The sequence below is a fragment of the Anas platyrhynchos genome, chromosome Z (assembly GCF_047663525.1).
Source record: "Anas platyrhynchos isolate ZD024472 breed Pekin duck chromosome Z, IASCAAS_PekinDuck_T2T, whole genome shotgun sequence".
In the NCBI taxonomy this organism is placed as follows: Eukaryota; Metazoa; Chordata; class Aves; order Anseriformes; family Anatidae; genus Anas; species Anas platyrhynchos.
The window spans coordinates 38685205-38712458 of NC_092621.1; positions in this window are offsets into that span (position 1 = coordinate 38685205).

Here is a 27254-nt window from a genome sequence, read left to right on the forward strand (position 1 = left end):
GTTTTGAGCAAATTTGCCAATGACACCAAACTTGGAGGAGTTGTGGACTTGGATGAGGGTGGAAAGGCTTTGCAGAGAGACCTGAACAGATTGGAGAGCTAGGCAATCATCAACCACATGAAGTTTAACAAAAGAACAAAAGTACCGGGTCCTGCACCTGGGATGGGGTAACCATCCTAGACTGGGATGGACTATACGTACCGACTGGGGAATGAGATGTTGGAATTCAGCCTCATAGAAAGGTATCTGGGGTTTTGGTTGATAGCAAGTTGAATATAAGCCAGCAGTGTGCCCTGGCATCCAAGAGGGCCAACCGTATCCTGCAGTGCATCAAGCATGGCATTGCTAGCTGGTCAAGGGAAGTGACTGTCCTGCTCTACTCTGCACTGGTGCAGTCTCACCTCAAGTACCTTGTGCAGTGTTGGGCACCACACTAGAAAAAGGATATGAAACTACTGGAGAGTGTCCAAAGAAGGGCTACAAAGGTGGTAAAGGGCCTAGAGAGGAAGACATATGAGGAGCAGCTGAGGTCACTTGGTTTGTTCTGTCTGAAAAGAGACAGCTGAAGGGACATCTCGTCACACTTCCTCAGTTATAGGTGACCAGCAATAGGACCTGAGGGAATGGAATCAACCTGTGACAGGGGAGGTTCAGATTGGATATCAGGAATAGGTTCTTCACTGAGAAGGTTGTTTTGCACTGGAACAGGCTCCCCAGGGATGTAGTCATGGCACCAAGCCTGTCAGAGTTTAAGAAGCGTTTGGACTATGCTCTCAGTCATATGGTCTGATTTTTTTGGTGGTCACAGGACTTGGAGTTGATGAACCTTATGGGTCCCTTCCAACTCAGGATATTCTATCATTCTGTGATTCATATTATAATGCAAAACTTCATTTAAAGTAGTGCTAATTCAGTCCTACTCACATTTTTTGAACCGTCTCTTACCTGCTCACATTGGAACCTCCTGACAGTAATTATGGTCAGGAAATTGTTTCCAAGCAGTATAAAATACTTGAAACTTATTGTCACATCTTAGTTTTACTCCACAAAATAAATAAATTGCTGCTGCTAATACCTACTGTTTAAAACTTTGAAGTATGTTTTTCAACACTTTCACAATCCTCTAAGAAGTGAAGTATGCTTTGAGAAATGTTGAAAGGGACTGACTATGCACAGTCTTTCTTTCACATCGCAAAACAGAGGTACCCATTCCAACTGCAATCTATATATTTTTGTTGTTAGTCAAGTTCATCACATGAGTTTTTAACAAGCAAATGTAATCAAAAAGATGTAAATGATGCTCAGAATTTCCCAAAGATAAATAATCAAACACGAATATAAATAAAAAAGAAATGGTTTGCTAACTTTGGATAATCAACATCTATGACTCCTGATAGTGTTAACCAGCTAACTAAACAGATATTATTTTCAGTCTTTTACTATTAAGTCTGAACACCTATTGTTTACATTTCTATAAAGTTAAAATAAAGACTGGAACAGGAAAATGAGCAGTGAAATCAGGCTGGTATAATTGAACTCCTTTAGAACAGTCTAGAAGTACTTTGAATGCACTCATTCAAACTCTCAAATAAAATAAATAAATAAATAAATATATTCTTCATGCAGTATAACATAATTCTGTTCCACATGCCTTACAGAAATATTTCTACTGATATAATCAAGAGAAAGTTAAAATTTATTAAGGATCACGAAGTCCAAATTCCACTGGGGCAGATCTTGAATGTCAAGTGTCCACTGCAGTAAATGAAAAAAAGCTGCAGTACGGTATGTGGATGCCTATTTGCACAGTTGAACAGATTTTCTGATTGGTGCTGAGCAAGGCTACATTGTCAAAAGTAGCACTTACACTCTGTGCTTCTTTGTGTGTAATGGAGCCCAGCATCAAACCCTAAGGTATAGCACTAGGTAGTAGCCTTTAGCTAGACTTTGTACAATTGATCACTACTCTCCAGGCCCAGCTGTTTTGCTCATTTTCAATCTACCTCACTGCCTGCTCATCCAGCCCATATGACATAAGCTTCTTTATCAGGATATTCCAGGAGACGATGTTGAAAGACTTTCTGAAGTTAAGGTAGATAATATTAGCAGCTCTACATTAATCTACCAATAGAGTTATTTCATTTAAAAATATTATCAATTGGTCACATATGATTTCCCCTTTATGAATCCATGTGTGGTGGTTTTACTTTGCTGAGCAGCTGAACTCCACCATAAGCACTCTCTCACTCCCCCTCCTCCTCCTCCTCTGAAAACTAATTAAAAAAAATACAGCAACAAAATCCACACTTTTTATTCATGAATGTGACATCATATGGTATGGAATATCCCTTTGATTGGTTTAGGTCAGCTACCCTGACGATGTCCCCATCTTGCCTCTCATCCATTCTCAGCCTACTTGCTCTTGAAAACCAACCACAAGCTTCTCCCACAGGATGGTCAGAATTAGCTTTTTAGTAAGAATTGATCCCTATCTTCAATTACATTATTCTCTGGCCTTCTGTCTTACCCATGTCAAAAACACCTATAATTCAGACTTCCTTCCACTAAATCTGAGTCAACTTCCTTTTCATGATTATGTAGCCATCTTTATAATTCACAGCTGTAGACTATAATTTAAGAAACACAAATATAAATTTTCTCTGATGTGGTTTTAATTTACAGTATACAGAGGATTTAATTACATAATTGTTTAATTTTGATTCATCCATCTTAATCGCTATGCTTAAGTAAGCTTTTGGGAAGTGTCAGATTTTTATTTTTTTTCCCAAGTAGATCATTTTTTCATAATGTATTTTACTTTGATTCTGTATTGTGAGATTTTGCTTTCAGAATTATCTCATTACTAGTGAAAACACAGACATACAGCTGTAAAATTATCATTTCAAATACCAAGGATCTAAATTTCCAGGAGCCTTCCAATTATGTAACACATTTGCTATTCGCAGATGAATTCAGAAGCATTCTATCAAGAGAAAAAGTCTTCGTCCCTCCCCTCCCCTCCCCTCCCCTCCCCTCCCCTCCCCTCCCCTCCCCTCCCCTCCCCTCCCCTCCCCTCCCCTCCCCTCCCCTCCCCTCCCCTCCCCTCCCCTCCCCTCCCCTCCCCTCCCCTCCCCTCCCCTCCCTCATTCTGTTAAATATTCCTATCTATATTATTGCTGAACATGAGCCACAGTTCTTTCTATTTGCCTCATTGTATATTTTTCTTGATTTAATATTGTCCTGGTTTCAGTTAGGACAGAGTTAATTTTCTTCCTAATAGCTGTTAGAATGCTATGTTTTGGCTTAGGATGAGAAGAGTGCTGATAACACCCCGATGTTTTAATTGTTGCAGAGCAGTGCTTATACTAAGCCAAGGATGTGTCAGCTTCTTGCTCTGTCCTGCCAGCGGGCAGGCTGGGGGTGCAGCAAGAGCTGGGAGGGGACAGACCCAGGACAGGTGACCCAAACTAGCCAAAGGGGTATTCCATACCATCTGACGTCATGCTAAACAATATATAGGGGTGGCTAGCCGGGGGGAGGAGGCTGGACTGCTCAGGATTAGGCTGGGCATCGGTCAGCGAGTGGTGAGCAATTGCATTGTGCATGACTTCTTTGTACACATTATTATTAGTAGTACTATTATCATCATTGTATTATTATTATTATTACTATTATTTTCCTGTCTTATAAAACTGTCTTTATCTCAGCTCACAGGCTTCACTTTCCATTTCTCTCCCCTGTCCCAGAGAGGGAGGGGGGACAGTGAGTGAAAGTCTATGTGGTGTTTAGCTGCCGGCTGGGTTAAACCACAACAAATATATTTACAATCACTAACAGAGAAAATGAGAAGGATGTTCTCTGTGTTCGAGGATGAAGCTTTCCCACAGTTATCTGCCTTGACATAGAATCATAGAATCATAGCATATCCTGAGTTGGAAGGGACCCTTAAGGATCATCAAGTCCAACTCTTGACACCGCACAGGTCTACCCAAAAGTTCAGACCATGTGACTAAGTGCACAGTCCAATCTCTTCTTAAATTCAGACAGGCTCGGTGCAGTGACCACTTCCCTGGGGAGCCTGTTCCAGTGTGCAACCACTCTCTCTGTGAAGAACCCCCTCCTGATGTCAAGCCTAAACTTCCCCTGCCTCAGCTTAACCCCGTTCCCACGGGTCATGTCGCTGGTGTTAATGGAGAAAAGGTCTCCTGCCTCTCGACACCCCCTTATGAGGAAGTTGTAGACTGCGATGAGGTCTCCCCTCAGCCTCCTCTTCTCCAGGCTGAACAGGCCCAGTGCCCTCAGCTGTTCCTCGTATGTCTTCCCCTCCAGGCCTTTCACCATCTTCGTAGCCCTCCTCTGGACACTCTCCAACAGTTTCATGTCCTTTTTATACTGTGGTGCCCAGAACTGCACACAGTACTCGAGGTGAGGCCGCACCAGCGCAGAGTAGAGCGGGACAATCACCTCCCTTGACCTACTAGTGATGCCGTGCTTGATGCACCCCAGGACACGGTTGGCCCTCCTGGCTGCCAGGGCACACTGCTGGCTCATATTCAACTTGCTGTCTACCACGACCCCCAGATCCCTCTCTTCTAGACTGCTCTCCAGCGTCTCATCGCCCAGTCTGTACGTGCAGCCAGGGTTTCCCCGTCCCAGGTGCAGGACCCGGCACTTGCTCTTATTGAACTTTATGCGGTTGGTGATCGCCCAGCTCTCCAACCTTTCCAGATCCCTCTGCAAGGCCTTTCCACCCTCAACAGAGTCCACAACTCCTCCAAGTTTGGTGTCATCAGCAAACTTGCTCAAAATGCCTTCTATTCCTACATCCAGATCGTTTACAAAAATATTGAAAAGTACCGGCCCTAAAATGGAGCCTTGAGGGACCCCACTGGTGACCGCCCGCCAGCCTGATGCAGCCCCATTCACCATTACCCTTTGGGCCCTGCCCGTTAGCCAATTGTTCACCCATCGTATGATGTTTTTATTTAGCTGTATGGTGGACATTTTGTCCAGTAGGATCCTATGGGAAACCGTGTCAAAAGCCTTGCTGAAGTCCAAAAAAATCACATCAGCTGGTTTCCCTTGGTCCACCATACGGGTGATCTTATCATAAAAGGAAATCAAGTTAGTTAGGCAGGACCTACCCTTCACAAACCCATGCTGGCTGGGACCAATGACTGCTTTGTCCCCCAGGTGCGCCTCAATAAGTTCGAGAACCATCTTCTCCATGATTTTACCAGGCACTGACATGAGACTGACAGGCCTGTAATTGCTAGGGTCTTCTTTCTGACCCTTCTTGAAAATCGGCTCAACATTTGCCAGCTTCCAGTCTACCGGGACCTCTCCAGATTCCCAGGATCGTTGAAAAATAATTGAGAGAGGTTCCGCGATGACGTCCGGCAGCTCTTTCAGCACCCGGGGATGAATTCCATCCGGACCCATGGACTTGTAGAGATCCAGGTGGAGTAGCAAATCCCGCACACGTTCAGGGTCGGTTGGGAGTTTGTCATCCCCACCGTCCCGGTCCTCCAGCTCAGGGCACCCTGGGTCCCAAAGCCCATCATCGGCATTGAAGACAGAGGCAAAGAAGGCGTTAAGGGTCTCTGCTTTGCCTATGTCATTGTCTGTGAGGAGACCTTCCCTATCAAGGAGCGGCCCTATGTATTCTTTAGTTCTCCTTTTTCCATTCACATATCTAAAAAAACCCTTTTTATTTTCTCTCACAGACACAACACACTGTGCACAACGCTTTCTGGAGTGAAACCCTAGTAGATTGATGTGGAACATTGCTCCATTAGCCTTAGCCCATGGTAACATCACTGTGCAGAGAAGAGCTGCAATGGATCAATTTCACATCCAAAACTGTACAATATGGAAATGCAGTTCCCTTCTTCTCCTAGGTCTTCAATAACACAACTTTAAACTTCACCAAAGCGAACTTCTATATCAGTTTAGTTGGTCACACCAGTAAAATATATTCTGCAGACACAATCTGTCCATCTCTCATACTTTCTGATGTGACACAGCAGGGACACACACCTGGGAGCCAAGGGACAGAAAAAACACCAGATATGCAAAATGTAAAACTTGGGCACACAATTAAGAGTTAAACAGTATCCAGAAGCTCAAATCAGACCAAGTAATAAAAAAAAAAAAACAAAAACAAAACAAACAAACAAACAAACAAAAAAAAACAAACACAAAACAAATACATAATTATTGTCCCTACTTATCTTTGTTATTTCACCATTCTAAAGACAAAAGAACTGCCAGGAAAACAAACAAACAAACAAAAGCAAACAAACTTAAAACCCTTGCATTTAATTTTTAGAGAATATTTTGTAGCTTAGGATATTTTAATCCCAAATTCTTATTTATGGATACTCCTTTGTTAAGATTTGAAGTCTCATTATGCAGTAGAGTAGTCAAGAGGGGCATTTGCTGGATTGTTTAACATGACACCTTCCAAACATCAGGAGGTTAACATCCAGATGAAAATTTTATCTTTGCAACTCAGATTTATTTCTATAAAATTTGTTAAATTCCATTCCATGTTTTAAACATCTTCTTGCTGGCAGCCTGAGTAAGTATGTGGAATGAAAAGAAAAAGCTTATGTAATGTTCAATACACCATTTTAGTGTTTCCTTTCCTTACATTAACGGTGTTGTATTTTCTGTTCTCTGTTCTAGTTTTGCATATGAGGTTGAAGTCTAAGGGAAAAAAATCATTTTGTTTTCTGCTTGCCACTACATACAGAAGCTTTATTTTGTGATACCAGAAGTGACAGCAAGAAAGTTACTGTTTCAAGTCTCTTTCATTCTCCGAGTGCAACCTTCAAGCCAACTCCTGGTCCACTGAGTAGTCCACCCACCAAATCCATATCTCTCCAATTTGGAGACCAGGGTGTCATGTGAGACCACATCAAGTGCCTTGCAGAAGTCCAGGTAGATGACATCACTTCTTTTTTCCTTCTCAAGCAAAACAGTCACCCCATTGTAGAAGGCCACCACATTGGTCAGACATGATTTACCCTTAAAAAATAGTAAGTCAAAAGAAAAAATAACAATATCCTATGAAACCTCATGGTGAATGATCTAGGATGAAAAAGATCTGTGGCAAAAGTTATAGTTCCTTCTAGTGGTTGGAAAGATGCCTGGTGGAGAAGGACCTGGGAGTATTGGTTGATAGTCGGCTGAATATGAGCCAGCAGTGTGCTCAGGTGGCCAAGAAGGCCAACAGCATCCTGGCTTGCGTAAGAAACAGCGTGGCCAGCAGGTATAGTGAAGTGATTGTCCCCCTGTACTCGGCTCAGGTGAGGCTGCACCTCGAGTACCGTGTTCAATTTTGGGCCCCTTGCTACAAGAAGGACATTGATGTGCTCGAGCGACTCCAGAGAAGGGCGACGAAGCTGGTGAGGGGCCTGGAGAACAAGTCCTACAAGGAGCGGCTGAGGGAGCTGCGTTTGTTCAACCTGGAGAAAAGGAGGCTCAGGGGAGACATTATCGCTCTCTACAGGTACCTTAAAGGAGGCTGTAGCGAGGTGGGGTTTGGTCTATTCTCCCACATGCCTGGTGACAGGACAAGGGGGAACAGGCTAAAGCTGCACCAGGGGTGTTTTAGGTTGGATATTAGGAAGAACTTCTTTACTGAGAGGGTTGTTAAACATTGGAATGGGAAATAGTGGAGTCACCATCGCTGGAGGTCTCTAAAAAAAGGCGTTTTGATTTTGAACTTAGTGGTATGGTTTAGTGGAGGGCTTGTTCATGTTAGGTCAGAGGTAGGACTTGATGATCTTGAGGTCTCTTCCAACCTAGACAATTCTGTGATTCTGTGATTCTATAATTCCATTTGTACGGCTAGAAGAGTTCTCTGGGTGAGAGCAATGGTATTGGCTTTTGTCTCATGGTTATAAGACATCATATCTTTGTGCTATGGCGCTTCCTTTCTTTCATGAATGCAAAACTCACATGTGAGTACAACAGTTGAATGTGGGATTTGCCAAACGACATTACATTGTACATGGGTCACAGATCTGAGATTACTCTTGAACCCTGTTCATTAGTGCACTACATAGGGCTTTGTACATGTGGACAGTACATACGGGCAGCTTGTACAACAACAATAAAAATGACTTTGGACATCTCCTTTGAGTGTCTTATCTCAGCATGTTAAGTAAAATAACTCAGTATAACTGATAGCTCAGTACACGTTAGATTACTCAGAGAACTGAGGGCAAGAATAAAATCAGCAAGAATGAGCCTGTTTTCAAAAACCATGGCAGTGAAAATCTAAACAGAATACTAATAAACCAATGTTGATTATTTAAGAGTGAAGCTTGTGAATGTACAGCTTCATACAAACCAGAAGAAATACTATCCCTAACCAGCAAAGCAACAAAAATACATACACTCAAAAAATGTGTACACATACACTTAGATAAGCTTACAGTCATTTATTTAGCTATTTATTCATTTACTGTTAAACACATCGAAAAGAAAAGAAGTAATATATACTTTTCACAGAATCACAGAATCATATATGTTGGAAGAGACTTCAAGATCATCGAGTCCTACCTCTGACCTAACACGAACAAGTCCTCCAGTAAACCATACCACTAAACTCTACATTTAAATGTCTTTTAAAGACCTCCAGGGATGATGACTCCACCACTTCCCTGGACAACGTATTCCAGTGCCTAACAACCGTCTCAGTAAAGAAGTTCTTCCTAATATACAGCCTGAAATGCCCCTGGTGCAGCTTTAGCCCATCCCCCTCGTCTTATCACCAGGCATGTGGGAGAATAGACCAAACCCCACCTCGCTACAGCCTCCTTTAAGTTGTCTATAGAGTGCAATAAGGTCACCCCTGAGCCTCCTTTTCTCCAAGCTGAACCATTCCAACTCCCTCAGCCACTTCTCGTAAGACTTGTTCTCCAGACCCCTCACCAGCTTCGTCGCCCTTCTCTGGAGTCGCTCGAGCACATCAATGTCCTTCTTGTAGCAAGGGGCCCAAAACTGAACACGGTACTCGAGGTGCAGCCTCACCAGAGCTGAGTAGGGGGGGACAATCACTTGTCCTGCTGGCCACACAAGCCAGGATGCTGTTGACCTTCTTGGCCACCTGAGCACACTGCTGGCTCATATTCAGCCGACTATCCACCAATACTCCAAGGTCCTTCTCTGCCTGGCAGCTTTCTAACCACTCTGCTCCCAGCCTGTAGCACTGTCTGGGGTTGTTGTGCCCCAGGTGCAGGACCCGGCTCTTGGCCTTGTTGAACTTCATACAGTTGACCTCAGCCATTCCATCCTGCCTATCCAGATCTTCCTGCAGAGCCTTCCTACCCTTGAGCAGATCAGCACATGCACCTAACTTGGTGTCATCTGCAATCTTACTCAGGTGCACTTCATCCCCTCATCCAGATCATTGATAAAGATATTAAGGAGAACTGGCCTCAGTACTGAGCCTTGGGGGACTCCACTAGTGAACGGCCTCCAACTGGATTTAACTCCATTCACCACGACTCTTTGGGCCTGACTACCCAGCCAGTTTCTAGCCCAACGAAGTGTACACCAGTCCAAGCCAAGAGCAGCCAGTTTCTCGAGAAGAATGCTGTGGGAAACAGTGTCAAAAGCCTTGCTGAAGTCAAGGTAGACTGCATCCACAGCCTTTCTCTCACCCACTAAGCGTGTCACTTTGTCATAATGCCTGATTGCCTGATCACCTTGTTACCCTGCAAGTGCCATGTGATGACACTTAAGATAATCTGCTCTATGAGTTTCCCTGGCACTGAGGTCAAACTAACAAGCCTATAGTTTCCTGGGTCTACCTTATGGCCCTTCTTGAAAATGGGCATTACATTCGCTAGCCACCAGTCAACTGGGATCTCCCCTGATAATGAGGACTGCTGATAAATGATGGAAAGAGGCTTGGCCAGTTTTTCCGCCAGTTCTCTCAGCACACTCAGGTGGATCTCATCCGGCTCTATTGACTTGCATACAGCTAAGTGCTGTAGCAGGTCACCAACCATTTCCTCGTGGATTGTGAGGGCCATATCCTGCTCCTCATCTTCTTCCACCAGCTCAAGCTAGTGGGTATGCAGATAACAACTAGTCTTGCCGGTAAAAACTGAGACAAAGAAACCATTAAGCACCTCAGCCTTTTCTCTCAACACTAAGTTTTTTCCCTCATCCAACAAAGAATGGAGATACTACCTTAGTCTTCCTTTTCATGTTAATGTGTTTATAAAAACATTTTCTGTTGTCTTTAATACCAGTAGCCAGACTGAGCTCCAGATGAGCTTTGGCCTTTCTAATTCTGTCCCCACATACATGTATACTTACAACATCCTTATAACCATTCTGAGTGGACTGCCCTCTTTTCCAAAGATTGTAAACTCTGTTTGTTTTTTTTTTTTTTCCTTTTCCTAAGCACTAGCCACAATTCTCTGTTCAGCCAGGCTGGTCTTCTTCCAAGCTGGCTCATCTTTTGGCCTGTGGGGATAGATCACACCTGAGCCATTAAGATTTTCTCCTTGAGGAGTGCCCAACCTTCCTGGACTCCTCTGCCTCCCAAGGGACTCTGCCAACCAGTGTCCTGAACAGCTCAAAGTCTGCCCTCCAGAAATCCATGAGAGAAGTTTTACTGGTCCCCGTCCTGACTTTGCCAAGAATAGAGAACTCTACCATTTCGTGGTCACTCTGCCCAAGACAGCTCCTCACCACCAGATCCCCTACCAGCCCTTCTCTCTTTGTGAACAGAAGGTCCAGTGGGGCACCTCCCCTGGTAGGCTCACTAACCAGCTGCTTCGGGAAACTAGAAACAAGAGCTGATGATTTCGCAACTTTTGCCAGCTTTCTGTAGAATTCCTCATCTGTCTCCTCATCCTGGTTTGGCGGTCTGTAACAGACCCCCACCAGGATGCTTGCCTTGTTGACCTTACTGCTGATCCTAACCCAGAGGGACTCAACCTTATCATTTCCAGCCTCAAGTTCCACGACATCAAAACTCTCTCTGATATAGAGAGCCACACCACCACCCCTTCTGTGCTGCCTGTCTCTTCTATAGAAGCCTATAGCCAGACATTGCATCACTCTAGTCATGAGAGTGGTCCCACCACGTTTCCATGATGACAACCAAGTCGTAGCCTGCCTGCCGCACGATGGCTTCCAGCTCCTTCTGTTGGTTACCCATGCTGTGTGCATTGGTGTAGATGCACTTCAGCTGGGCCATTGCCTGCTCCCCAGACCCTGACATTGTTCCCTCTGGCACACCTCTAACAAGCCTTACTTCATCTCCATTCCCCTTCCTACCTAGTTTAAAGCCCTCTCAATGAATCCTGCCAGTTCCTGCATTAGTATCCATTTTCCACTTAGAGACAAGTGGAACCCACCTACAGTTAGCAGGCCAGGTGCCGAGTAAAGCACCCTGTGGTCAAAAAAACACTAAATTTCTGTGTTGGCACCAACCTTTGAGCCACCTGTTTATCAGGTGGGCTTTCTATGTCCTCTCTGTACCCCTGCCTGCCACTGTAGGGATGGAGGAAAGCATGACCTGTACTTCTGCTCCATCTGCTAATTCTCTCAGTCTCCTAAAGTCCCATTTGATAGTCTTCAGGCTTCTCTCTTCAATATCACCTCTGCCAACCTGGACTATCTAAACAGGATAGTAGTCAGAGGGGCGAACCAGGTTAGGAAGCTTTTTGGCAAGGTCCCTGACCCTGGCCCCATGGAGGCAGCAGATTTCCCTATGGGTAGGGTCAGGTCGACAAATAGGGCCCTCTGTTCTCCTGAGAATGGAGTTGCTTACAATGATCACCCTTCTTTCTTTCTTAGTGGAGGCAGTCTTGAGGTGTAGTCAACTTCCTCACCCTAGGCATCCTCAGGGTAGACTGTTCACCTCATCCTCACCGACTGGTCTCAAGCTTCAGGGCCTCAAACCTGTTGTGCAAGGACGCCTGGGAAGGCAGAACCAGTAGGAAGAGGGGTTGCCTGTGATGTTGAGCAGGGACCTGTTTCCATTCCTCCTTACCTCCTAGGTCCCTTCCCTCTGCTTGACAGGGCAGGGGGTCCATCACTGTTTGGGGTGTCTCACCCTGGTGCCTTTCCTTCAGGACTTGCAAGGAGTTGCTCCACCAATCTATCTCCCATTTTGAGTCTATCTCCCATTTATCTCTCTATTTTTCACAGCAGTGGCTACCTAGGTATGTAAATAACAGTGGAAGCGATGACAAACACACACAGTTTCAGTCTGCATGTGTTTGCCTGTCTTTGTAGTTGCAGACTGTACAGACCAGTCTCTGTGCTGGCTATAAGAGATAGCTTGATCCTGGCTAAACTCATGCACCATGCTGCATAGGGACTTATCACCCATACTGCACTTTAATTTCTCTGTATGTTCAAGGTGGGCCCTTCACATTTAGGGCTGTGTTTTCTGCATTTTCCAGGCAAAGCTCATTTCACAAACCACCCCATTTCAGTTACAGGATTATAAAAGTAAGAGAATTTAGTCAACTAAATTATCCTAAAGAGAGTTTAAATTCCTAAAGAGAATTTAGTCAACTGTCACTTGAAGGTAAATCTTCCACATACTTCCCCTTCAGCTGAAACACTCATACATGCACAGCAAAGCAGACAAAGGAGTACAGTCATCTTTCCTAGTCACAACATATTTCAAATATGTTTAAAGGACAAATGAGAGTTTTAGAATTAGCAGCAATGTATTATAATGTGTGTGGCTCTCAGCCTAGATTTCTGTCATAAACTTAATCGAATTTGGTAGTTATGATAACGCTTTGCACCAATAGCTCTTCATCTGTAATTTTAATTTTAACTAGAATATGAAATTGGACTGTAAACTGGCTTAAGGGAGGAAGCCAGAGGATTGTGGTTAATGGGACGGAGTCAAGTTGGAGTTCTGTGTCTAGTGCAGTCCCTCAAGGGTCAGTACTGGGACCAGTGTTGTTCAGTGTATTCATTGATGACTTGAATGAGGGAATGGAGTGCGCCATTAGCAAGTTTCCTGATGACACTGAGCTGGGAGGAGTAGCTGATATGTCAGAAGTCTGTGCTGCCATCCAGTGGGACCTAGACAAATTGGAGAATTGGGTGGGGAGAAACCTAATGAAATATAACAAGGGAAAGTGTAGTGTCCTGCATCTGGGCAAGAAGAACCCCAGACACCAGTGTAAGATGGGGACTGCCCTGCTGGAGAGCAGGGAAGGGGAGAGGGACCTGGGGATCCTGATGGACGGCGGGATGACCATGAACCAGCACCGTGCCCTTGTGGCCAAGAAGGCCAATAGGATCCTGGGATGTATTAACAGGGGTGTATTTAGTAGGTTGAGAGAGGTTCTCCTCCCCCTCTACTCTGCTGTAGTGAGACAACATCTGGAATATTGCATCCAGTTCTGGGCCCCTCAGTTCAAGAAAGACAGGGGACTGCTTGAGAGAGTCCAGTGCAAAGCCATGAAGATGGTTAAGGGAGTGGAGCATCTCCCGTACAAGGAAAGGCTGAGGGAGCTGGGTCTCTTTGCTTGGAGAAGAGGAGACTGAAGGGTGACCTTATTCATGTTTATAAATATGTAAAGGGCGAGTGTCAGGAGGACAGAGACAGGCTCTTCTCAGTGACATCTAATGATAGGACAAGGGGCAATGTCTCCAAGGTCCCTTCCAATTCTAATATTTTGTGATTCTGTGAAAATACACTTTTACTCTCTTTCCTTCTCCCCCCTGCCCTGAGTTAAAAAGCATAACTAGGTTAGCTAGGTGATAATGGTCTCCACCAGGCACGGTGTGCTCTCCAGGAAGTCGGTATGCACCCAGACCGACTACCCGTTAAAGAATGCAGCGGTTCAGGTCACCGGATGCAGGGAGTGTCAGAGCCTGCTGCTGCCATTGGCGGGAGGCAGAGACACTGCGTGCGAGAGGTGCGAGCAGGTGGATGACCTGATCCGCATGGTGGCGGAGCTCAAGGAGGAGGTGGAGAGGTTGAGGGCCATCAGGGAGTGTGAGCGGGAGATAGACTTGTGGAGTAACTCCCTGCAGGGCCTCAAGGAGAGGTATCGAGGTGAGACACCCCAAATGGGGGTGGACCCCCTGCCCTGTCGCCGTCGGGCAGAGGGAGGGGATCTGGGAGTTGAGGAGGAATGGAGACAGGTCCCTGCTCGACATGGCAGGTGATGCCCTCCCCTTCCGGCCCCACCTTCCCGGGTGCCCTTACGAAACAGGTTTGAGGCCCTGGAGCTTGACAGACCAGTAACTGAGGAAGAGGTATCAAGTGTTCCCAGGAGGATGCCTAGGGCGAGGAGGTCGACTCCACGCCTCAGGACTGCCTCCATCAAGAAAGACAGGAGGGTTATTGTTGTGGGAGACTCTATCCTTAGGGGAACAGAGGGCCCTATTTGTCGGCCTTACCCTATCCGTAGGGAAGTCTGCTGCCTCCCTGGGGCTCGGGTGAGAGACTTTGCCAAGAAAGTCAAGCGCCTGGTATGGCCCACTGACTACTACCCGCTACTGGTCTTTCAGGCTGGTAGCGATGAAGTAGCAACGAGGAGTCCGAAGGCAATCAAAAGAGACTTTAGGGATTTGGGGCGACTACTTAGAGGATCAGGGGCGCAGGTTGTGTTTGCCTCTGTCCTTCCGATAGGGGGGATCGAAGCTGAAAGGCGTGCTGTTCACATAAACTCGTGGCTTCGAGACTGGTGTGACCGGCAGAACTTTGGGTTCTTTGATCACGGGAAGGTCTATGCTACACCGGGCCTGATGGCACCGGATGGGATGCGCCTCTCTCGGAGAGGGGTGAGGATCTTTGGTCAGGAGTTGGCAGGGCTGATAGATAGGGCTTTAAACTAGAGTCGAAGGGGGAAGGGGCTAAAACCAGGCACGCCGGTGAAGACCTAAGGGATGGTACGCTAGAATCAGAGGGGCTGTGTGCCAGTGAGGTCCTTCGGTCAGATCCACAAGGTGCTGAGTGTAAGGAGACGCACCTGAAGTGCTTCTACACGAACGCACGCAGTATGAGGAATAAAATGGATGAGCTAGAAGTCCTGGCCCAGTCCCGCAACTACGACGTCATCGGCATAAGTGAAACCTGGTGGGATGAGTCCTGTGACTGGGGTGTTGCGACAGATGGTTACAGGCTCTTCAGGAGGGACAGGCAGGGTAGGCGAGGTGGTGGGGTGGCGATGTATGTGAAGCAGGGGCTGGACTGTGTGGAACTTCAGGTCGGCGATGGCAAAGTTGAGAGCTCCTGGGTAAGGATCAAGGGACGAACGAATAAAGGGGATGTCGTTGTGGGAGTCTATTACAGACCGCCTGGCCAGGACGATAGCGCCGATAAATTATTCTTTACAGAACTAAGAGAGGCCTCAAGATTAACTCCCCTTGTCCTTACGGGGGACTTCAACCTGCCTGACGTTAACTGGGAGTGCCACACGGCTGACACAAGAAAGTCCAGGAGGTTCATGAAGCACCTAGATGATAACTTCTTGGTGCAGGTGCTAACGGAGCCAACTAGGAAAGGTGCCCTCCTAGACCTGTTGCTAGAAAACAGAGAGGGTCTGGTGGGAGATGTGGTGATTGGTGGCTGCCTCGGTCATAGCGACCATGAAGTGGTTGAGTTCAAAATTTACGGTGACAGAAGGAAAAGTGCCACCAAAACCTCATCCCTGGATATGGGGAAAGCGGACTTCAGGCTGCTCAGGGAACTAGTCAGCAAGGTCCCCTGGGAAACTGCTCTTGAAGGCCTCGATGTCCACCAGTGCTGGTCATTCTTTAAGCGATGCCTCCTAGAAGCACTAGATCAGGCAATTCCTAAATATCGCAAGTCAGGCAGGCAGGGCAGGAGACCGGCGTGGCTGACCAGGAACATTCTGATGGAGATTAGGCGGAAACAACTCGAACTTATTGAGGCGCACCTGGGGGACAAAGCAGTCATTGGTCCCAGCCAGCATGGGTTTGTGAAGGGTAGGTCCTGCCTAACTAACCTGATTTCCTTTTATGATAAGATCACCCGTATGGTGGACCAAGGGAAACCAGCTGATGTGATTTTTTTGGACTTCAGCAAGGCTTTTGACACGGTTTCCCATAGGATCCTACTGGACAAAATGTCCACCATACAGCTAAATAAAAACATCATACGATGGGTGAACAATTGGCTAACGGGCAGGGCCCAAAAGGTAATGGTGAATGGGGCTGCGTCAGGCTGGCGGGCGGTCATCAGTGGGGTCCCTCAAGGCTCCATTTTAGGGACGGTACTTTTCAATATTTTTATAAACGATCTGGATGTAGGAATAGAAGGCATTTTGAGCAAGTTTGCTGATGACACCAAACTTGGAGGAGTTGTGGACTCTGTTGAGGGAGGAAAGGCCTTGCAGAGGGATCTGGAAAGGTTGGAGAGCTGGGCGATCACCAGGTTGTTCAGCCTACAGAAGAGAAGGCTCTGGGGTGACCTCATCACAGCCTTTCAATACTTAAATTGTTCTTATAAAAAGGATGAAGAACGGCTCTTTACCCAGGTAAGTAATGAAAGGAGAATGGGGAATGATTTTAAATGAAAAGTGGGGAGAATTTGATTAGTGGTTAGGAGGAAATATTTCACTGTGAGGTTGGTAAGGCACTGGAACAGGTTACCTGGAAAGATTTGGGTATGTTTCACTTGGTTATGTTCTCTGTTTTGACACTAAGTTTTCTATTATAAGCACAGTTAATGTTTCAGGAAGCAAAAAATCCTGGTTGAGACAATCAAAGAAAATTAGTTTAGACCATGTGTAAGTAAACTCATTAAATATATCTATCTCCTTTGCAAAGATAGTATGGATCTTCACACTGTGGATGTTCTGGCCCCATCTGATTGAAAGAAAAAGAAACTCCTGTGTTTTTATATTGTACATATGTTGTTCTGCATAGTATACAAAATAGTCATAAAAGTTGAATGAAGCTGAATGATACTAGAATTTGATGTTTTGCTCTATAAATCACACCCTGTGTGATTAAACTGTCAGAGAAGACAATGATAATTGAATCATTTAAAAACACTAAAGAGAGGAAGTATCTATGAATTTACCATTATGAACACCATCACAGTGAAAAGATAGATGTATAGTATAGACTTGTCTGTATTTCTGCATTGTACAATTTTCCAAAAAAAAATTTTCTTGCTGAAAGTAAAACAAACAAGCAAACAAACAAACAAAAAACAACAAACCTTTATTTTCTCCTTTTACAGATTTTCTCCTAAACATTATGTTTCCCCTTTTCAATAGCATTTGAACCAATGTCAATAACTTAGTAGTTTCTGGAGGAGAAAAACATAAAAGAAAGACATTCTCAGTATCTACTTTTTCTGTAAAAGGAGTTTTTGAGTCAGACTTGTCTTCGATGTTTTTATAAGCAACATACCTATTCCCAATTTTGCAAAACATACTCACGTTAGAGTGTATTATTTAATCTACATTAAAAGTATCAATCTTCTTAACTATACAAGCAAAAGCTGCACATTACTATACTGAATATGTCGGTAGTTTTTATTCTCATTCGTTTTGTTTGTTTTTATTTTGAATAATAATTTGATTACTTAAATGTAAATGTGAGAATATGAATATAACATATCTCTTTAACTGCCTTATCATGATGCCTACTAAATGAGTGTACAGAATAAATTTGTATAGAAAGTTATCTATAAGAAACATATAGTGTAGTTGCTAACACTTAATTGAAAATAAAGATATGAGTAATTCAATCCAATTGAATCCAATTCAAAGAGAAGACTCAAGAAAACTGACCCATCTCCCATGACAGAAATAACTCAACCAATCAATCAACTACACAGAAGAGAGGGATCACAAAACAAACAAAAACTAAAACAAAACTTCAAAATGTCTCAAGCAAAGAATTAGAATGAGAATGAAAAAAAAAAAAAAAAAAGCAAAATACAAAAGAAATCAGCGTCTTGTGAAATACATTAAGAGGAAAGTGAATGTAAGAAACCCAAAGGAAGGATTTAGGAAAGTAATTTCTTTTAATTTATTTTTATTGTTATTTTTATTATTTTTATTTTTATTTCTATTTAGTTAATTAATTTTCTACAGGTTGTATTGCTTGCTCTTTGTAAATATTGTTTCAGTAGACATACTAGGAAACGTATTTTTTTTCTGTGTCAATAAATATAAATTTGTCAGGTTAGCTCAGGCAAAGACCTACTAAAATTAAAAACTAACTTAACAATATTTTTAGGTACCCCAGAAAGTTTTGACTAAACTGTAGAATACATTTTTTACAGCTGGATTCCAGCTATAGAGTCACTCCATGACATTCATACATATTCAAACATACAGTTCACTAGCATCTAACTCCTGGCCAAATTTCGTTAGTGTTTCTGACCATTACAACCAAGAAGAGGTGAGAACAAAAGTAAACTCAACATTAAAATCCCAACATGAGGAGTGACTTTCAATTTGAAAAAAAAAAAAAATCATATTGGTAAACTGAGATTATTACCTACATTTATTACCTAAATCTACCTAAATCTACATAAATTTACTTCAATCTACCTAAATCTACCTAAACTACCTATGTCAGTGTTTTGTGCTTGGAAAACAAGAACCACATGAGCTTCCTTCATACAGGTCCTGTAAAGCAGCATGATACAGGAGACCATGATATGGTCTGACATCAATCTTCAGCTTACATGCCTACAGCTTCAGGTATTTAGACATGTCATGAGGTGCCCTGAAAAAGTTAAATGAAAAGACAAATGTGGATAGGATGTTCAGTTTTACAGGTGAAAGGCTACACTTTAATTTGGTAAAGTATGTTTAAATTAGGCTTTATAATAGGTTGGTTCCCCATTATTTTGTGCCATTAACTTGGATTTAGAGAATACTTTAAAACTCGTTCACTTGTTAAATCTTTCACAGCCAGCTGATTGTCTCCCTAACAGAAAATGAGAGGCAAAATGTCAAGAAGAGCAAGCATTATCTTAACCTTGTACTACACTGATCAGAACTCTGCTCGAAGTCAATGATTGCAAAACTTGTTCAGAATAACCTGATGACTCAGTCTCCCAGAATGCTAATCTTCAAAATCAGCGCAGCAAGAGACAAGAGGATTAAAGCTACATTCAGTTGTAATGAGATCCATCATTAAAGGTAGACCACAACTGTGGACATGAGATGTCTAACATATAATTGCTCTTACTTTAAAATTTTCATTAGCACAAGAGTTTAGAATAATTGTTCTGCCATTACATTTTGCCTATTATTTTCATTTTATTTTTATAAGTTAACAATGCTAATAAAACTCTTAGTTTTCTGCAGATACTGAAGTGTTATGTCTTCATTTTATACAGAAAGCATTTTGTTTGTTTGTTTGTTTGTTTTTGATGAGAAAGGAAACCTGGCTGTATAACCTCTTCATACAATTCAACAGGTTTATTCTATTTAATGCTCAAAAAGATTGTCTCATTCTGAAACCTGCTTCTCCTTGTTTTCTTCAAGTACAGGTTTTTACTTCCCTCTGAATTATTTGCTATATCTGGCCAATGCTTATGTGAGCTGGACTAAGCATACAGATTTTGCTACTGGATCTTACTCCCATTTGAAGACGAGGTACTTCAGGGAAGCCTAGATCATTAGTCCTTTTTTTTTTTTTTCTTAAATTAATAAATAATAATTTACACTAACATATAATTATTACATATTATATGATATCAAGGTAAGATACATTAATATATAATCTGTATATCTATTAATTTATTAGATTAATTAATTTAATTATTTAATTTGATCACCTAAATAAAGGTGAATCAAACTGTTCTTCAAATGGGATTTCGTCTGTATGATTTTGATTGGTACTTTTATTCATTCACTGAACATTACTGCACTTCATCTCCAGCCAAATAAACTGTCATTTTATTTGGGGGTGGGCATAGCAAAGGATACTCTACATGATTTATTATCTTCAAATATGTGCTAAAAGCAAATAAATAAACAACAGTGCCAAATTATACATGATTCACATTTAGCAGTGAAATACTGTCTAGTATCAGCAGCAAAATACAGTCTGGAAATGCACTGATCTCCACTAAGTCCTTTTGTACGCAAGGGACTAATTCTCATTTCAACCACATTGCATTTTATTTTTATTATTAAAACCGGGAAACAAGGTGGTAAACATTTATGAATCTTAATTAACAATATAAAAATATTTGACAGAAACAAACTTGAAACATACTACATTTCCATTTCCTTGTTTCCCGCTTTCCACCTCTTGCTCACATATATCACATATGCATGAATGTGAGTTTATTGCATTTATGGATGTTTATCCTTTAAGAAATATTATGATTTAAGGTATGTTAAAGGAAGGACAGAGGTGGAATGCTAAGTAATCAAGGGTAACTTACATGATCCTGAGAGTAATTAAGGTAATCAAGAAAGGCTTTCAGCTTGGAATAAAATAATATTATAATGTTTTCTTTTCACTACCCCTAAAATTTGCTGTCTCCATACGTACACATTAATGCACTAATGAAGTAGAACTGTTAATTCCATCGTGCTCTAAGACCTAACTTTACTTCAGAGTGTTACATTACAGTTCTGGATTTATCACTACTACATAATAGTACAAAATGACTGTAATTACAATTACCTTTGCTTTCAGGTTCTTCCTCTTCACATAGCCTCCCCGGGAGGCTTTAAAGCAAGATAGCTAATAAAATAGATGACTGAATGCTATAGCACAAATGTCATATGACAGGTCTGAAATCATCAGCAGCAAATTGACTACTGGGCTACATGGCTCTTCTGATATTCAGTGAATGAGACAATTTGTCCTGACTTACCCTTGACAGGATTTAAGGCATGAAAATATAAACAAATTATACAAAATCTGAAGTTAAAATTTTTGTCAGTGAGAAGAGATTAGATGAAATGATTTTAGTTGCATGTTGTCTGCCTTTTTCTGGCTGAATTATAGACTCAAAAAAGATCATTATTAGTGCTTCTTGAATTTTGTTTCTGTCTCTGTCAATGTGGCAGAGACAAATGAGGGAAAGAGAAGAGAGAAAGGTGGGGGAGGAAAGACAGCAGAAGTAACCACTTGAAAGTAAGTGCCAAATATTCCTAACAGAAAACATAGACTGTTGCATTAATGTCATAATTATCATCTGGAAACTCGCCATACAACATGTAAAAATAGCCATGTGCCATCTGTTAATCTATTAACCCCCCCCCCCCCCTTCCCCCAGGCAAAATGGAAATTAAAGGCCACAACTAAACTGTAATTCATTAGCCTGGGGAAGTGGTAGAAGAAGCATATACTACTTGTTGATATATATATTACCTAGGCACGTACCTTGATGTTAACAATAGAGCAAAGAAAAATTCTTTTACAAAGCATGCCTCAATTAGGGACCTAAACCAATTCATAAAAGGAATGCAACTTTAATAATGTACATAAAAACATAGATAATGTGCAATGTATCTATAGGCCTGGCCACACTTTGGACTCCCGCTTTCATTCTCTTTTTTCCTGTGTTGCAACATCTTGAGTGCAGAACTAAAGTGCCAGCTCTTAATATGGAAATCAAAAGTCTGAAAATTGAATTCATTATACTTTTCAGTGTATTAATTTGCAGATGATAATGCATGAAAATTTCATTATATTTTATATTTGAAAACATTTCATGTTTTCTACTACATCTAAGAAGTAACATATTTCTTCATTTTGATATGGCCTCTCAAAGTATCTGCACTTTGTTTATATTTGCATATTTTGCTAGGGATAAGATGATGTGTATTTTAGTTGATTTATATATTATTCTTACATTTGCATTCAGGTAAAAAGAACACGATGATATTCATGGATAACAAACAATAGTGATGCAATCTTTCAATTACTAACAATATAATTTTCTCAATAGCCAGTAATTACCTGTAGGATGTACCTGAAGACTTTAGTATAGTTGTATGACTCCAGCATTTCATCTAATGTGTATTTTCAGGGATAAAACCTTTCAGAATTTAATTGCAACAAATGTGCTCTGACTAACTACTGTGAATAACTGAATGTGTAACTAAATGCTTGCATCCTAACTGCACTGGCTTCTTGATGACCTTATTTTACAAGGGTTGTTTGTATCACTTTTTTTTTTTTTTTTTCCCCAAGCATTAACCTGACATTGTAGTCCTGAAGATTTACATGTACTGAAATTGATTAATCTTTTTTTTCTTTGCTGTACCTGTTTTATTATTTGTGTGCAAGATCCTGTTGTCATGAGCTCAGACAAACACAATTGGCAACAGATGCAACCTTGTTAATGGTTTCCAAGTGTTTCCTTTGGCAAAGGTATCGTGCATTACCCAGTGAGCTGTGTGTCTGTCTCTCACTGCTTCTACCAGAATGTTGGGGCACAGAGACTATAAGTTAAACTAGTGTTAGATGATAGCTGAAGCCAATTAAAGCTCCTTTTCCTTCAGTTCAGGCTGAAAGAACTGTGATGTACTACCTTTAACACGTGGTACATGGTACATCATAGGCTATTATCAGCCTGTGAAATCCCCAAATGCATGGATTCAAATAAACGTGGCACCTTTGCTGACCCTTGTTACAGATCAGTTCCTAAGAGACCTCTTTCTAACATGTATTTTACAGAACAGTTTGCATGTCTGCACTTAAGCAGTTATTGCAAATGAAGTATAGCAACATCTCTTATGCAAAAATTTGTTTCAAACCTAAACTGACATTGAAAACAAGGGGGACTTATAGTACTGTTGCTCCTTTGTTCTTTCCATACAGACATGGACTTCACTTTTGTTTAAAACAATATTGTTACAAAGCTCATAATTTCTTACTTGTTCCTTCAGGAGCCAACAACTGAATTTTCAGTAAATTTGACTACAGTTCCTCACTTTATAGCCCTTACTCATTGTGATGCTGAACAATGACAAATCTTAGAAGGTCTGCAAATACTACAGCTCATAAGAAATGTGCTACTCTGTGGAATCAGTCCTATTTTCTGTAACTGGAAGGTTTCTGGCTGTACTGAAACGAAGATAACTCTTCTCTCATTTGAAAACATCTCAAAGTCTCAGTGTATTGCATGGTATAAGGTATTTTCCACAATTCAAAAGACTTTAGATTTCCAGGCTAGAAATCCTACATTTGTGCACTGATTTAAGGATACATCACATTAGGTAGTTTTATATTTATTCTCCGTGAAACAGAGAATTACTATTGTGAAGCTTACGGAAAGCTTCTCTTAAGAGACAAAATGTTTTAAAACTGTGTGTGTGTTTTTTTTCTTTTCTTTTCCTTTTTTTTTTTTTCTTTTCCTTTTGGAAAAGATTACTGTAATGTTGCTTTAAAAACACCTTTTCACTCAGTCATTAAGACAGTTTCATAGCTATGATGTCAAAGATTTCCACTCTATAGGATCCAAATATATATATATTTTTTAAATTAAGTTTTCATATGAAATAATTTTAAGGAACAATAACATACCTTGCCCTTCTAATGATTTTTTTTTTTTCCATCAAATGTTTTTATGGAAATCCCAGTGTTTCCCTTGCTGAGAAATATTTGCCAGAGCACTCAGATTCCAAGTTATTTAGACATAACAATAATTACACTTTAAATTGTCTGTGTCTTAAATTTCAGCACAAGCTCTACTATTCTGTAGTGACCAAGAAATGAAATGACACTTCCACCCAACAAACAAGAAGCAATATACCAATATCATTCTGTTCTGAAATAAAATTATATCAACAACAGAAAGATAATCTGAATAACAAGAAGTGATATATACATATATATATATATATTTTTTTTTTCCCCACAGAAAATATTAAATATTAAAACATGTTTTGTATTTTGTTATGGAAAATAAATACTGATTTGTAGCTTTTTAAATCAACAACAAAAGAAAACAGAACAAAAGTCCAATCCACTTCTCAATTAGTCATGTTGAAAATGGATACAATTTTAAACTAATGGGAGATCTCATTTTTGCTATCTTTCCTGTTCAGCTTACCTTAAGAGTCACTGTGATTACAGTCAGGTTGACCTGTAAAAATGTTAGTTGGGACATCATAGGCTGAGTGTGTTATTTAGAACTGAAAGTCAAAATTATATTTTCAAAGAGAATTCAGAAAATCACACAGTATGTTACTTCTTGTCTTTTGACAAGATCCTGTGGTATGCAAAGGAAGATGTCAATCACTGAGCATCATTTGAAGGGACTTGTATACATGTGGGGAGAGAAAGGTGTTCTCTCTCATACTTCTTTTTGAAGATTCCTTCTCTTTCTGACTATTGAAGACAACTTCAGGCTGGTGTCAGGAAATGAACCCAAGAAGACTGCCTTTAAAATGAAAACTAACAGAAAAATATTCTGGAGTCTCAACTGAAAATTAATCAACATGATTTGAATTTACATAACAGATCTTTTGACTAACATATCATCACACAGTAGGACAATCACTGAAAATGTGATAAACTGACTTGAAAGCCTGCTTTGTTTTGATGCTCCTCTCTAAGGTCTCAACTTATGTCTGTATCTTTAAACATGAAGGACACATTGTTGGAAATGGAAAAAAAAAAAAAAAAAGAAAGAAAAAAGAAAAAGATTTTTTTTCATCATATTAAAAACAAAAAAGAGATCTCAAGATTTATCAGGAGTTATCAAGACATGAGTATGATACATCCATGTTTTAAAAGTCTAAAAGAGTCTAATATACCAAAAAAAAAAAAAAATCATTCCTATATCAAGACAATTCAAAAACAAAAACAGTGCTCATTTGATAAATATCTGGTATTGGAAGCTCAGTCATGATCAGAGAAGTGTTGTTAATTGACTTCATTTTAGTAATCTGGGGAAACTGTAGGTCTACAGAGAAAAAGTGTGTGACCACAGGCTCAAATACAAGAAGGCATCAGTTTGCAGATTTTTAGCTAAGACACAAGTTCTTACACTGTTCTGTGACAGGTAATCTCCTTAAGATGTGCCCTGTCTTAAAAAAAAAAAAAAAAAAAAAAAAAGTTAATTAAAAATCTGCTATATTTTGGCATCACTACTCAAATAGGAGTTGTGGGCTTCTGGCCTGTATTCCAAATCTTAATTAGGTTTCTGTTACTGTGCCTAAGATAACACTTCTAACTTCTCTATAGAGCTCAGAAAATGTAGTCTAATGCATTAATCAACTAGAGTACATCCACCAGATCAGTAAGTAGCAAATGCCTAAACAGAAAAGCATGTTTGTGTAAACCAAGCTTAAAAAGACTATGTCTATTTATTTTATTTTCTTCCCAAAGTACCATTATTTGAATGAGTCTGCCATTATTGTTATTTTTTCTTATGCCCAGTAACTCAACATAATTACATCAATTTAGTGTCTACTGAACTGTTATTCATACATTATTTCCTATCAGCCTCTCCAACTATCTCTATATAATCTTGAAGGTTTTACCACTGGTAAGATGACCTCTATTGGTCTCTAACAGCTAAATAGAAAGCTTTCCCTAACTGTGTTTTGGTGGAAGTGAGTATGGCAGTGGAGCTGCATTTGTATTTCAGTAGTTCAGACTCAGGTTATGTGAATCTTGTTTAAGAAGAATGTAGACTGTATCCATTTCTCATCTTGTTTATTTTAAGTTAAGAGCAGGAAATTAGTGGACATGGTAAAGAAATATAATACACAGGTTGGGAAGTTCAGCTCAGTGGGACAGTGGTGGCAAATACCTTCGTTGTACATACCAGAAGAGATAGCCATAAGGAGGCTGGTATGACAAGTGTTCATTAACAAATGAAAACATTTGAAATAGAAATTGAAAATATGACTTATGGAAACCCTTTTTTTTTTCACTAAGAAATGTCAGAAATTGATCTACCAATCTCCTTTAAGGTAAAGCTTTATCAAATTTAGGGTTTTGCTTGAATATACAGAACAGTAGCAAGAACTACGTAACTGCTATTACTTTCATTATTTTAGTATCTTAAGGCCACTAAGTCCACACAGTAAATATATCAAATCAAACAAACAAAAAAACAAACAACAACAACAACAGAAAACAACAACAACAACAACAAACAAGCAAGCAAACAACAAAACAAACAAACAAACAAACAATCTGCAATAAACATTTGGCAGACTGTGAAAACCTTGTCAGACAAAATCTGACATCTTTTGTAGAGATGATTGCTAATTCTTTCCTTGCATTTTCCTTCTGGAAATACAACTGAAATACAACACTGTTTTATGCTTTATAAGAAATGCCCCCAGTGACCTCATGTTACCAATTTCTTAATATTTAAGCTGACAGATGGAGTGTTGCGACTTGATCTAGATACCAACCTTCTGTTCACATACAACTAGCTCTGCCTTTAGTAACAGAGCTCTGCAGAAGCCGAGTCCTGATGGATTCAGACCAGGTTATATTTTTGTCAAATTCTCACCAAGAAATGACACTATTTGCTTGGACCTCTATTCTGTGTATTTAGGCCCACTCTTTAAAGATTCACTGTCCTCTTAAAAGGTTTAGATAAGTGACTAATTCAGCATTTTTTTTCCTTTTGTTATTCCCTTCCTCTTCTCCAAAAAAAGAGACGTAGATTAAGATTTCAGTGTCTCTTTCCTGAAACATGCATCCAGGTAGAAAAACACCATCTCAGCCCCACTGTATCCTTAATGTTGTTCTTTGGTGCCTCTTTGGAGAGACAGTCAGGCAACAATCCCTTTTTGGCTATCATTTATCATATTCAAAATGCTCCATGTGCCATCCAAACTTACAGAATCATAGAATCTCATGGAAATTCAGGTTGGAAAAGACCAACCTCTAACCTAGTACTAACGTCCACCACTCAACCACGATACTAAGTTCTAAATCTATACATTTATTGAAGACCTTCAGGGATGGTGACTCAACCACTTCCTTGGGCAGCCTGGTCCAATGCCATGCAAGCCTTACAGTGAAAAAATTTTTCCTAATACCCATCCTAATACCCATCCTAAACCTGCCCTAGCACAACCTGAGGCCAGTTCTCTTGCCTTTTGGGAGAAAAGCCTGATACCCACCTCAATATAGCCTCTATTAAGGTAACTGGACAGCATGTTAAGGTCTCCCATGAGCCTCCTTTTCTCTAGGCTAAATAACACCAGTTCCCTTAACCACTCCTCATAACACTTCTAAACCCCTCAACAGCTTTGCTGTCCTTTGGACATGCTTTAACACCTCAATATCTTTCTTCTAGTGAGGGGCCT